Below are 14,363 nucleotides of genomic sequence, written 5' to 3' on the forward strand. Positions count from 1 at the left end.
ATTTTTTTTCTTTCCTGAAATTTCATGAGGCTATATCTAGGTACAGATCTTTTTCATTCATCCTGCTTGGCCCTCTGTGGTCTCTCTCCTCATGAAGAATCATGTCATTCTTCACCTCTGAAAAATATTATTGTTATCTCATGATTCATTCCATCCTCCACCTTCTCTCTTCCTGCTGGAACTCTTACTAAGTGGACATTGGTCTTCTGAATTGATCATTTATGTCTCAACTTTTCTCTGAAACTTTTTGGATTTTATTTTGTTCTCGCTTTCAAGCCCAGGAGATAGACTTCACAGACATCTCTTTCAAGCCCTTCTTTTGAAATTAAGATTTATTTTATTATTCAGACAACTGTATATTTAATTTCCATGACCTGTTCCTTTATTCAGGCAGCCTGTTTCATAGTAATTTGTTCTTATTTTATGGGTGTGATCCCTGCTTGAATCTCTCTGAGGATTCTTATTAGAGGATCTTTTTGGATCATTATGTTTCATTCCCTTCTCATCATTCTTCCCTTCCTACCCTTGGGAGATGATTGTCCAATTTGTTCATCTAAGTCCCATGTTTTCAAGCTGCTGATCTCTATCCATGTTTGGGAAGGTCCATGTTGACTCACGTGAAGTTTTCCTTGCCTTTTCCAACCTCTGTATGGAGGAGTGGCCAGCTGGGATATGGGGGGCAGGCGTGTTGTGTCAGCAGACAGCATTGCCTGCAAGGCTATGCTCTGGGAAATCCCACATCCTTCACTGCACCAGTCTGTACTGAGATAAGAGCAGAAATTGAGACTAAGCATTTAGAAACTTTTATAGCACTTTTGACATTGACACAATAACCAACCGTGATCAGCCAGCTTGTGTCTTGAGTATCTTTTTAAAAATTCTATTTCCTAGTAATTAATTTTTATTGTATTTCACAAAAGTATCAGTCTGTAACAGAATTTTTTTTTTAAAGGCAGGTGGGAGTAACAGATTAGAATTTTTTTTTTTAAAGGCAGGTGGGAGTGAGGTGTCTTTCACTGCAGATGGTTACAGAAGCCCTGCTTTTGGGAACCCAGGCAGGGAGGGGCTATCCTGGCTGCCCCTCTGCTACCACATGAGGAAGGGCTTTTTGGGCCCATGCCCCCATTCTAAGAGCACTTGCCCCTCTGAGCAGCTTTTCAAAAATTGATACATAATATTTTATATATTTATGGCGTATGTATGATTTTTTTTCTTTTGAGACAGGATCTCATTTTTGTTGCCTAGGCTGGAGTACAATGGCATGATCACGACTCACTGCAGCCTCAACTTCCTGGGCTCAAGCGATTCCGCCCCTCTCAGCCTCCTGAGTAGCTGGAACCACAGGTGTGTGCCACCACATCCAACTAATTTTTTTATATTTTTGTAGAGATGGGGTCTTGCTATGTTGCCCAGGCTGGCCTCTTAACTCCTGGGCTCAAGTGATCCTCCCACCTCAGCCTCCTGAGTAGCTGGAACCATAGGCACATGCCACCACACCCAGCTAATTTTTTAAAATTTTTTATGGAGATGGGGTCTTGCTATGCTGCCCAGGCTGGTCTCTAACTCCTGGGCTCAAGTGATTCTCCCACCTCGGCCTCCCAAAGTGCTTGGATTATAGGCGTGAGCCACCATGCTCAGCCTTTTGTTACATGCATAGAATGTGAAATGATCAGATCAGGGTATTTGGGGTATCCATCACCTTTAGTATTTATCATTTCTCCATGCTGGGAATAATTCAAGTCCTCTCTTCTAACTAATTTGAAATATACAAGACATTGTTGCTAGCTACAATCACCCTACTCGGCTGTCCAGCATTAGAACTTGTACCTTCCATCTAACTGCATGTCTGTACCCATCAAACCAAGAGTTTTCACTGGAAAGATCTCTCTGGCTTCAGCCTGGGGGAGAAGCTGAAGCACCACAGTGGAGGGCTGGGGGAGGGAAGTGGGGCGGCCATACCTGCCCCAGCAATTCTACAGATGATGCTCCTATCAGTCACTCAGTGTCTGCCCTTCCTCTGAGCCTGCCTTAGTTCAATCCTGGCAGATTTGAGGGATTCTACAGTGGGAGAGCCACTCCCAGCCTTGCTGCTGACTTCCTGCTGCAGGTTCTGAGCTGGGGCTCCTGTCCACTGCCTTCTGCCCCCAGAAATGCTTCACACCACTTATCTGCATTCTTCCCAGGCACCTTTTTATAACCTATCCCTTACTTTCTTGGCAGGTAAATTTTGTGTTTAGTTCACTATCTTTTTTTCTTAGACACAGGGTCTCACTCTGTCACTCAGGCTGGAGTACAGTGGTGGGATCATGATTCACTGCAGCCTTGACTTCCTGGGCTCAAGCAGTCCTCCCACCTCAGCCTCCCGAGTAGCTGGGACTACAGGCAACTGCCACCATGTCTAGCTAATTTTCTTGTATTTTTGGTAGAGTTAGGGTCTCCCTATGCTGGCCAGGCTGGTCTCAAACTCCTGACCTCAAGTGATCCGTCCGCCTCGGCCTCCCAAAGTGCTGGGATTACAGGCGTGAGCCACCCTGCCTGGCCTCTTGTTCCCGTCTTTGTATCTGTGATTCAAGAACTTTGGAATCAACTTCTCTCTGAGATCACAGAGGAATCAAGATACAAACTGTGTCTAGGCATAAAGGAACTCAGTGAGGTAATGGTAATGTTCTATATCATACCAGCTCCGCCCAATAGAAATAAAATGTGTAATTTTAAATTTCCTACTGGTAATACCAAAAAGAAACCAGGGAAATGCATGTTAATAATATATTTCATTTAACCCAACTTATCAAAATTATTATTTCAGCATGCAGTCAATATAAAAATTATTAATGAGACATTTTGCATTCTTTTTTACATACGAAGTCTTCAAAATCTGGTTTCCTTTACACTCTCAGCACATCAATGCAGACATTACATTTTCCTCGGAAATACTTGACCTGTATTTAGATTTCATTAACTTTACAGTTGAAAAAGTAGATGAACATGCTCAAATTCCTCCAGATGTACTTAAAAGCTTTTCAATAACAGAATCAAGTGTTAGTTTTTGGATTTAGGTTAAAAATAATTAAAATTAGCCAGGCGCGGTGGCTTATGCCTGTAATCCCAGCACTTTGGGAGGCCGAGGCAGGCAGATCACTTGAGGTCAGGAGTTTGAGACCAGCCTGGCCATCATAGTAAAACACCGTCTCTACTAAAAATACAAAAATTTGCAAGGCATGGTGTCAGGTGCCTGTAATCCCAGCTACTCAGGAGGCTGAGGCAGGAGAATCCCTTGAACCTGGGAGGTGGAGGTTGCAGTGAGCCAACATTGCACCACTGCACTCCAGCCTGGGCTATAGAGTGACACTCCATCTCAACTAATAATAATAATAATAATAATAATAATAATAATAGTGGATGAGAATTTAAATCTTACTTCCTATTCTCTCCAGCCTCCTGTCAAAGCACTCAACAGTCGAATGTGGCTAGTGGCTGTCACATTGGACCACACAGTTCTATGTCCTCATAAGGGCTTGGGTTACACAATATATACATTTGTCAAAACTCATTGCATCATATAATTTTTAAATCATTTATTTATGTGTGTATGTATTTATTTGAGATGGGGTTTTGCTCTGTCACCCAGGCTGGAGTACAGTGGTGCAATCACAGCTCACTGCAGCCATGAACTCTTGGGCTCAAGCAATCCTCCAGCCTCAGCCTCAGGAGCAGCTGAGACTACAAGCACCTGCCACCGTGCCCAGCTTCATTGCATCATATGGTTAAAATCTGTTTGTAAATTTCACCTAAACAAACCTCTTTAGTTAATGAGATGCATGATGGAATGTTTAACAGTGACATATACTGATGATGTCTGCAACTTACTTTGAAATACACTCCCCCCAAAAAAGACAGGAGGACTGATGGGGAGATAGATGGATAGATCTGTGATAAAGCCAATATAGCAAAATGCCCGTTGTAGAATCAAGTGGTGGTGTATATGGGGATCGTCATTAGATGATTTTTCTAAGAGCCTTGTCTTAATGAACTAGACCCTCATGCAATCCCATCCATAAAACTCGGAAACATAATGCTGAGTGAAAGGGACCAGGCTCCAAAAAGAACCCATACATGCTGCCATTACATACAGTTCACAAACAGGCAAATTGACTGATGCTGTCAGAGGCAGGAATGTGGCTACCCTTGGTTGGGGGGTGACTGGGACGAGAACCAAAAGGGCTTTCTGGGTAGCAGATGAAGTTCCATGTTTTGATAGCATGAAGTGCGGGTGTGGGTTACACTCACACTTAGGATAATGGCCTCCAGTTCCATCCAAGTTGCTGCAAAAATTCATCAGACTTTGCCGAATTTGTGTACTTTACTGCATACATGTCTTAATGGACATGTTTTGTTGTTTTGAGGCATTGACTACATTTCATATCTTGCAGGAGGGAAGTCTGAGCTTTCTTTCTGTCTTTCTTTCTTTCTTTCTTTTTCTTTCTTCTCTTCCTTCCTTCTCTCTTTCTTCCTTCCTTCCTTCTTTCTTTCTTTCAGACAGAGTCTCGCTCTGTCACTCAGGCTGGAGTGCAGTGGCACAATCTTGGCTCACTGCAACCTCCCTCCTGGGTTCAAGTGATTCACCTGCCTCAGCCTCCCAAGTAGCTTCGACTACAGGTGTGCGCCACCACATCCGGCTAATTTTTTGTATTTTTAGTAGAGACGGGGTTTCACCGTGTTAACTAGGATGGTCTTAATCTCCTGACCTCGTGATATGCCCACCTAAACCTCCCAAAGTGCTGGGATTACAGGCGTGAGGCACTGAGCCCTGCCCAGCTCTTCTTTAAAATGGCAGGCCAGATGCTATGACCCATGTCTGTAAATCCAGACACTTTGGGAGGCCTGAGCAAGAGGATTACTTGAGGTCAGGAGTTCAAGACCAGCCTGAGCAATGTAGTGAGACCTTGTCCCTACAAAAGATTAAAAAATCAGCCAACTGTGGTGGTGTGCACCTGTGGTCCCAGCTTCTCAGGAAGCCAGAGCGGGAGGATGGCTTGAGCCCAGGAGGTCAAAGCTGCAGTGAGCCATGATCAAGCCACTGCACTACAGCCTGGGTGGCAGAGCGAGACCCTGTCTCAAAAATAATAAAATAAAATAAAGTAAAATAAAATGCCACTGCCTGATTTAGAGGTTTCATGGAGTACAAGCAGCGTGCTTCCCTGGTCCGGGGTACACAGTGAGATGTGTCATTAGGGACCAAGGCCTAGAAGGCTGTGCGTCTTGGTGTTTATTTTAGAAGGTTTCTCTCTTTACGACCCTTACTTGCATTTCTGAATACACTTTACAGGAAGCAAAACTCGTGTCTTCCTTCATCCCCAGTGCATGTGCGCCAGTGCAAACATACTCCTCACTAGTATTTCAGGTTCTCGTGTGCTTGGACAAAATCCCATTTTTTATTTATCATCTTACTGAAAGTTTAATTTATTGAAGGCCTTTCCTTCTAGCAGCTCAAGGAACTTTTCTCAGAACACTTTAAACATGAAACAGAAGCCTTCATTCTCTAGCTGTAATGAGGGGATCAAAGAGAGGGAGAGAGATGAGAGGAGGGTGGTAAACTGAGGCAGCATAGAATGGGAGGTGCAGAGGCTGAGGAAACGGGGCGGGCAGCGGGAGGCAGTGGTCAATTGCAGCAAGAATAGAGAAACTAAGGTTTTCTGGATATGCACCATTCATCCAGACTTTTTTTCTATAGCTTTAGGGATTCATGCGGTTTTTGGTTACATGGACGAATTGTGTAGTGGTGAAGTCTGGGCTTTTAGTGCACGCTCACCAAATTAGCGTACATTGTACAGTGTAGGTTGTACCTAATAGGTGATTTTTCATCCCCAATCCCTCCTAATCTTTCGCTTCTGAGTCTCCAATGTCCATTATCCCACTCTGCCTGCCTTTGCATACCCATAGCTTAGCTCCCACTTTAAAGTAAGAACATGTGGTATTTGATTTTCCTCTCCTGAATGACTTTATTTAGGATAATGGCCTCCAGTTCCATCCAAGTTACTGCAAAAAACATTATTTCGTTCCTTTTTATGGCTGAGTAATATTCCATGGTGTGTGTGTGTGTGTGTGTGTGTGTGTGTGTGTGTGTGTGTGTGTCACATTTTCTTTCATCACGATTTTTGAGTCCACAAACCATGTAAACCCTGGGACCATCCCACCCACCACGATGACCTTTTGGGGTAAATTATTAAATTATGACATCCAGCTGGGCACGGTGGCTCATGCCTGTAATCCCAGCACTTTGGGAGGCTGAGACTGGCGGATCACTTGAAGTCAGGAGTTCAAGGCCAGCCTGGCCATCATGGTGAAACTCCATTTCTACTAAAAATACAAAAATTAGCCGGGTTTGGTGGTGGGTGCACGCCTGTAGTCCCAGCTACTCAGGAAGCTGAGATTGGAGAATCCCTTGAACCCGGGAGGTGAAGCTTGCAGTGAGCTGAGATTGCGCCACTGCACTCCAACCTGGGTGACAAAGCAAGACTCCATCTCAAAAAATAAAATCAAAGTAAAATGATGACATCCAAATCACAGTTTCTCTTACAAGTATAGTTCACTGGAATGTTGACCACACAAGTTGATTGTGAGTGTCTTGGGGCCCAAAGCGGGGGGGGGGGGGGGTGGTGGTGGTGAGGAAGGCTTTTGCAGGGGTGCTGACCACCGGGATGCCCAGGAAGCTTCCAGATCAAGGGCTGAGGGAAGAAAGAAGCTTGGGCTGTAGGAGGCTGCAGGATTTGATGTGGGGCACCCCATCCCCGCATTGCAGTGACAGGGCCTGGAATTTCTTCAGAAATTCGCCTTGACCTCTGGAGCCAGAGCCCTGGAGAACCTAGAAAGGGGATAGCCCCTCCCAAGGCCCCACCTGGATTCTGCCTGGGGTCACAGCTGGGTGGGCACTGATGCCCAGGCTGGTCCACCCTCACCTAGAGGGATGCGGGTGGCTTGGCCCCCTGAGACTGACCTTGGTCTCCCCATCCAGGGCTCCCTGATCTGTCCCCAAGCACCTCCGCCCCAGGCCATGTCCCCACTCCCACCCCCACCTCCTTACCTCCCTCCTCCCTGAAGCACGGACTCCGCCCCCTCCTTCTCTTCCTTATCTTTTTCTAACCTTTCGCATTTTTTAGTCTCATTTCCTGTCGGGTTTTGCATTTCCCTCCCTCGCCCCTCCCAGCCTATGACATACTTTCTCTGCTTTTTTCTCTCCTGCCTTCTCTGGCCTTCGGACTCCTGTCCGCGCCACCCGCAGCTCCCTCCCGCCCTGCAGCCCCTGGGCGGGCGGCGCCCCTCGGCGGACGGGTCTGGGCCCCCGGGGACTGAGGGCCCGGTCGCCTGGAGGAAGCCAGAAGCCTGCATGGAGGAGACGCCCCGCGCAGCTGGCGGAGCATGAGCGCCCCAGGTAGGCACAGCGGGGATGGGGGGCTGGCGGAGGGGGAGCACGAGGCAGGGAGTTGGGGAAAGAGAGGAGGACACTGGGAGGAGATGAGGGGCATCATTGAGATGACAGAGTGGAGGGGGCGTTCAGGGATGGGAGTGGCTCCTGCTGGCTCCAAGATGGGATGCTGGGGGCATCCTTCCCTCTCCATCTCTGTCCCCCTGTCCCCCTTCTCTCTCTCACTCTCCTCTCCCCTTTTTCCTTCCAACTCTTTTTCTTCCTCACTTTCCACCTCGTGTACCTCTCCTCCGTGTCTCTCTGAGCGTCTCTGAGTGTCACCGCTGATCAAAGCCCCCACCTCCTCCTACTGGACAGGAAAGAATCGGGGGTCAGGAGGCTGGAGCCCCGGAGGGCGCCCCTCGGTGCACCTGCCCCAGAGGGAGGAAGAGAAACTGTTCTGACACCTGACAGGCCCGGAAGTTTGCAGACCACAGCCCAGCCTGACTCAGAGGCTCCTGGGAAGGTGGGGCCTGGCTCAGGGAGGAAGGGCAACCCCACCAAAAGGGGGTGGGGAGCTGGGAGAGGACAGCCCCCCGCGGGGATTCTATTAGGAAGCGGATGGCAGGGGCACAGGATGGGGCCCAGGTTCCCCACTGAAGCCCGGAGCAGGCCCCTGAGAGCCGCCTTCCCCAGAAGGTCCCCCAGGCCCGATGGGGCCACCAGGCCTTCTGCTGAACCCCCTCTGCAGAGAGGGGCAGAGAGGGCGTTTCTGTCCCTGGGGGGCTCTGAGCACCGCTGGAGGCTGTCATGGGGACCCAGGTTCATGGACAGTGATCTCACTGAGAGCTTCGGGGCCACCCACACAAACTTGGTCTTGGACCAAACTGACCTCTCTCTGCCCAGCCTGCTCTCAGAGCCTTTGATTTGCAGTTCAAAAAATTTTCTCCTGGCATTCGTGACTCATCTTGAAGGTATAAGGTTACCAACCTACCAGAAAGGGGAGAAAAATAGTTGATCGGTCATTCCACGTTTATTGAGTGCTCAGCCTGTGCATAATACGTGCCAGAAATCCCGGGAGCTCGGAATTAATGTGAGGACAGGAATTTCTCCGCAAGTGTCCATTTCTGTGCTTTCCCCGAAACTCCAGTTCTCTCCCCAGCAAGGCATCTATAAAGAGATGATAGCCCTGCCTCAGGCCAGGGGTGCCCCGAGGGTATCAGTGACCAGGACTCAACGTAGTCAATCAAGGCTAGAGAATGCTTGGACCCGTGGAGATTTTACTTGTCTGGCTATCAGGCAGGCTGTGGCTCTACTGGCCCCAGCAGGCTTCGTTTCATGCATGAATGATCCTTTATGTGATTTTTAAAAAATCGTGGTGAAATACACATGACATAAAATTAGCTCATTGAACCCTTTTGAAGTGCACAGCTGAGTGGCGTCAAGCACATTCACCTTGTCTTTCAGCTGTCACTGCCATCCAGCTCCAGAACTTTCTCGTCATTCCAAATTGAAACTGTGTTCCCCGTTAAACGACAACTCCCTGCCTCCCTCCTCAGCCCCTGGCAGCCACCCTTCTACATTCTGCCTCTAGGAATCCGGTGACTCTCGGAAGCCCATCTAAGTGGGCTCATACAATTTATGTCCTTCCTGTGCTTGGTTTATTTCTCTGAGCCTCGTGTCCTCAGGGTTCATCTGTGTTGTAGCTTGTGACCAAATCTCCTTCCTTTTTCAGGATGAATAATGGTCTATCGTGCAAATAGACCATATTTTGTGTATCTGCTCATCCTTTATATGATTTTAAAAAGTGACTTCTGGCCAGGAGCGGTGGCTCACGCCTGTAATCCCAGCACTTTGAGAGGCCAAGGCGGGCAGGTCACCTGAGGTCAGGAGTTCTAGACCAGCCAGCCAAAGTGGCGACACCCTAATCTCTACTAAAAATACACATACAAAATTAGCTGGGTGTGATGGCATGCACCTGTAGTCCCAATTACTTGGGAGGCTGAGGCAGGAGAATCGTTTTGAACCCTGGAGGCGGAGGTTGCAGTGAGCTGAGATGGTGCCACTGCACTCCAGCCTGGGCCACAGAGTAAGACTCCATCTCAAAAAAAAAAAAAAGACTTCTAAACCTAACTCTTTAAAGATGACGATACTTGTTTGAATCCATCAGTGGGCGTGTGTGGGTGGCTTTGTACTTGGTGCCATAGGGGACGAAGGACGGATGTGAGAAACAGTGCTCCACCCCGAGTAGATTCATCACACAGTCTGTGTTCAGAGTGTTGCTGAGATCCACATGAGAAGGAAAAGAATTAGGAGGAGCAGGAGGGCAACAGGGAGTGAGGTTGGGAGAGGAGGACTCAGAAGGTCCAGAGATTCCTGGAAGGTTCCAGGCTGTGATGGTGCTGAAAATCTCAGGGAAGAAGGGCAGCCCCACCAAAAGGGGGTGTGGAGCTGTGAGATGAGACAGGACAGTCACCACAGTGGACACTATACTAGGAAGGGGGCAGCAGAGTCACAGGAGGGGCCCAGGTTCTAGGAGTCCAGGAGTTCAAGACCAGCCTGGGCAACATGGTGAAACCCTGCCTCTACTAAAAATACAAAAATTAGCCGGGCATGGTGGTGGGTGCCTGTGATCCCAGCTACTCGGGAGGCTGAGGAAGGAGAATTGCTTGAACCCAGCCGGAGGCTGCAGTGAGCCAAGATTGAGCCACTGCACTCCAGTCTGGACAACAGAGCAAGACTCCATCTCCAAAAAAAAAAACAAAACACCTTCCATTCCCTCTTGCCCAGTGCCTGCACTCTCTGCTTAGCAGGCAGTGCCCACAGTGGCATTCCATCTTTTGGGTTGGTGCCCGTGAAGGCATGGGTTTGAGGCATGACTACTGATCGGTGCTAGCCGTGTGACCTTGGGCAGGCTTCCTGTCACTGAAGCTCTCTGAGAGTCATTTCTCTAATGAAATCAGGATATCAATACTGATTATTTTCAGTATTGTCAGTTACACCAAGCATAACATGAGAAAGTACAACATATGACATAGGATTACCTTTGCTGCGATGACTGATATCTGGGGCAGATCAAAGGTTGGACTCTGGAGTCCAGACTCAGGGCTGCAGCGCCAGCCTCCCAACAAAGACCAGCTGGGTAGATCTCGTTACTTTTTTCTGGTACAGCATCACTTTCCTTGTCTGTAATCCCAATCTTACCGGGGAATTATGAGGCCCAAGGAAATCATAGACCGAGATGATGCTCCATCAATCTACCCTGTAGAAAAACCCTCACTCTTGGTGGTTGCAGTACCCAGTCAGTCTAGGAAATATCTTGATTGGCCAGGCACGGTGGCTCCTGCATGTAATCCCAGTACTTTGGGAGACCAAGGTGGGTGGATCCCTTGAGCCCAGGAGTTCCAGATCAGCCAGCCTTGGCGACATGGTGAGGAAAAAAAAAAAAAAAAAAAACCTAAAAAATTAGGCAGGGATAGTGGTCCCTCCTTACTTGGGAGGCTGAGGCAGGAGGATCATTTGAGCAGGGTTACAGAAGCTGCAGTGAGCCGAGATCGTGCCACTGTGCTCCAGCTTGGGCAACAGAGTGAGACCCTGTCTCAAACAAAAAAAAAGAAAAAAGAAAAAATATTTTGATCGACGGATCAAAATACAGAAACAAAAAGAGAAGGAAAAGGCAACTTCAAGGAAGCCCCTTCAACATGGTCTTCTGCTAAAGAAAAATTACAAGGCACAGATTCCAGATGCCAGCCTCATCCTGTGGCAGGCCACCCAAGATGAGCACGGCCAGGGCACTGCACGCTACATACAAAGAAAACGCCCCGTCCTTGTCCTCACTCTCTCCTTGAGGGACTGCCACTCTCTGGGTCAGTAGTTTTAATGGGGTGATTATTTTCGGGAGGGTAACCTTTCAGGTTGTGATTTGTTCAAGGGCTCAGAGATTATAATGGTCGCTGTCACATTTGTGTAATGGGTGTTGGTGGCCGAGAGCCAGAGGGTGATAAAAGTCCTCCCAGCCCTGCCCGTGTGGCTGTCACTTCTTCCCCTCTCCTGCTCCTCCAAGCACACTTTTGTTCCTCCAGAGTGCTGGGTTCCTCCTGGCTCAGCCAGGGCCATTCCTCCGTGGGCGTTATTCCTTGCAAGTGTGGGAGTCAGAAAGGGGCGTGTGCAGTATCCATACCCACAAACAGGGCTCCATCCTCCTTGGTGTTCTAGCAAGTCATCTTCCTCCCTGCTCCTCTGAGACTCAGGAATTTGCTCTCTTTGTACCCAAGTCTGATAGCAGCAGGGTAGGGGCTGTCCCATGCCACATCCTCGATCCTGGTGGTGTCAAAGGCAACACCTGCCAGGACAGTGCTGGTTACAATTGCTGCCGTCTCCTGGGACTGGCCTCATTCATTAAGAGGGAAGATTAAAAAAAAAAAAAAAAGCCAGGCACAGGGGTTCACACCTGTAATCCCAGCACTCCAGCACTTTGGGAGGCCAAAGCAGGAGGATTGCTTAGACTCAGGAGTTAGAAACCAGCCTGGGCAACACAGCAAGACCCCATCTCTATAAAAAATACAAAAATTAGCCGGGTATGGTGGTATGCACCTGTGGTTCCAGCTACTCAGGAAGCTGAGGTGGGAGGATTGCTGGAGCCCAGGAGGTTGAGGCTGCAGTGAGCCGTGATTGTGCCACTGCACTCCAGGATGGGCAACAGAGTAAGACCCCATCTCAAAAAAAAAAAAAGGCAAAGCGGCTTTCGGAAGAGATCTGCAGATTTAGAGCCCCGCAGACAGGGCGTCCATCCTGGCTCCACTGCCTGCAATCTCTGTGACCCCAACAAAGTCATCTGATGACTTTCAGCCTCAACTGCCACACGTGTAAAATGGGTATAAAATTACCACTCCTAGCCGGGCGTGGTGGCTCACACCTGTAATCCCAGCACTTTGGGAGGCCAAGGTGGGTGGATCACCTAAGGTCAGGGTTTCAAGGCCAGCCTGGCCAACATGGCAAAATCCTGTCTCTACTAAAAATACAAAAATTAGCCAGGTGTGGTGGCGGGCACCTGTAGTCCCAGCCACTCAGGAGGCTGAGGCAGGAGAATCTCTTGACCCGGGAGGCGGAGGTTGCAGTGAGCCGAGATTGAGCCACTGCACTCCAGTCTGGGTGACAGAGTGAGACTTCATCTCACACACACACATACACACAATACCACCCCTAGATTAGCACAGACCAAAGTGTTTCTGAACACCCCAAATGTGTCAAGGGGTTCTTCGGGCTTCTGCTTTTAAGTTTTACTTCTGACTTGGTTATTCAGAGGGCAGGAGGGAGAACAGAGAGAGATGAGTTAAATGCAAAACAGATTGTATGTGGCAAAGAGCTATTTCCTTAATTTACTAAGAACTCCTGTAACCCAATTAGACACAGGAACTGGCACACTTTTTCTTGAAAGCTCCAAATAGTAAATATTTTAGGACTTGTGAGCCAGAGAGTCTCTGTCAAAGCTACCAACTCTGTCATTGTGCGGTGGAGGCAGCTGCAGGTGGCAGTGAGCATGGCCACCTTTGGCACAGTGGATGATACAGGACAGGACCCTCAGTGGGAGTTTCCAGACCCCAGAATTAGAGAATTCAACACAATGGAAAAAACGGTGAAAGGGTACAAACACACTGAATATGAACAGGTCAGTCAACACGCTTCATTTATAATTAAATAAATGTGAAGTAATATAACAGGGACATAACGTTTTTCACCTGTCAGACTGGCAAACATCAAAAAGTTTGATAGGCCAGGCGTGGCAGCTCTCACCTGTGATCCTAACACTTTCGGAAGTCCAGGTGGGAGGATCACTTCAGCCTAGGAGTTCAAGACCAGCCTGGGCAACATAGTGAGACCCCACCTCTACAAAAAAATTTTTAAAAATTAGCCAGGCATGGTGACAAGCACCTGCTGTAGCCCCAGCTCCTCCAGAGGCTAAGATGGGAGGATTACTTGAGCCTAGGAGTTTGAGGCTGCAGTGAGCTATGATTGCAGCACTGCACTCCAGCCTGGGCAACAGAGCAAGACCCCATCTCTAAAAATAAAATAAAATAAAAAGAAAGGCAAAACTGTAAAAATAATCAGTAAAAATAATAATAATAATAATTTTTTAAAAGTAAGGCATAACACACACACAGCTTAAGCATACATACTGCGTGATGCGCTTTTACCTGCACTTCTGCAGCCAATTACCCAGATCAAGATTTGGGTCCTTTCTAGGTTCTAAGAAAGTCTCATATCCCCTTCCAGTCATTACCCCTCCGCTATCCCCTAAGTGAGAACGCTTCCAACCTCTATCACCATCCCTGTCCTTGAACTTCACATGGACAGAGTCGCATTCAATGTTTCTTTTTCGTTGCTACACAGTATCGCATGGTACAAATTTACTGCAATGGGGCTGGGTGCTATGGCTCATGCCTATGATCCCAGCACTTTGGAAGGCCAATGCAGGCAGATTGCTTTGAGCTCAGGAGTTCGAGACCATCCTGGGCAACATGGTGAAATCGTCTCTACAAAAATTCAAACATTAGCCTAGAATTTGTGGCTTGCACCTATAATCCCAGCTACTCAGGAGGCTGAGGCTGGAGAATTGCTTGAGCCCAGGAAAGCGGAGTTACAGTGAGCCAAGATGGTGCCACTGCACTCCAGCCTGGGTGACAGAGTGAGACCTGTCTCAAAAAAAAAAAAAACAAAAAAAACCGCAATTTACTTATTCAGCAGACCATTGATAAACATTTCTGTTGCCTGCAGTTCAGGACTATTATGATGAAAACACTGTGGCAATCGTTTTGTCTTTCTTTTTAGTTCTTATACATGTCTTGGTAGTGATGCCCTTTTAAAAAAAAAAAAATCTGGAGGCAGTCTGGGCACAATGGTTCCTGCCTATCATCCCAGCATTTTGGGAGGCTGAGGCAGGAGGATCACTTGAGCCTAGTTG

The 14,363-nt window shown here is 48.0% G+C and overlaps 1 protein-coding gene across 2 annotated transcripts in view; it reads left to right on the forward strand.

The window, feature by feature from the left end:
- The first annotated feature begins 7,348 nt into the window (after positions 1-7,348).
- CARD11 (caspase recruitment domain family member 11) overlaps positions 7,349-14,363 on the forward strand; it is a 142,540-nt gene continuing 135,525 nt past the window's right edge. For both annotated transcript variants that reach the window (XM_012455591.3, XM_021675979.2), the window contains exon 1: positions 7,349-7,429. The gene's annotated coding sequence lies outside the window, so the exon portion shown is untranslated. The remainder of the gene's footprint in view (positions 7,430-14,363) is intronic.

This window comes from Aotus nancymaae, unplaced genomic scaffold, assembly GCF_030222135.1.
Source record: "Aotus nancymaae isolate 86718 unplaced genomic scaffold, 86718_ANA_hifiasm-v0.15.2.pri h1tg000015l_0, whole genome shotgun sequence".
Classification (NCBI taxonomy): Eukaryota; Metazoa; Chordata; class Mammalia; order Primates; family Aotidae; genus Aotus; species Aotus nancymaae.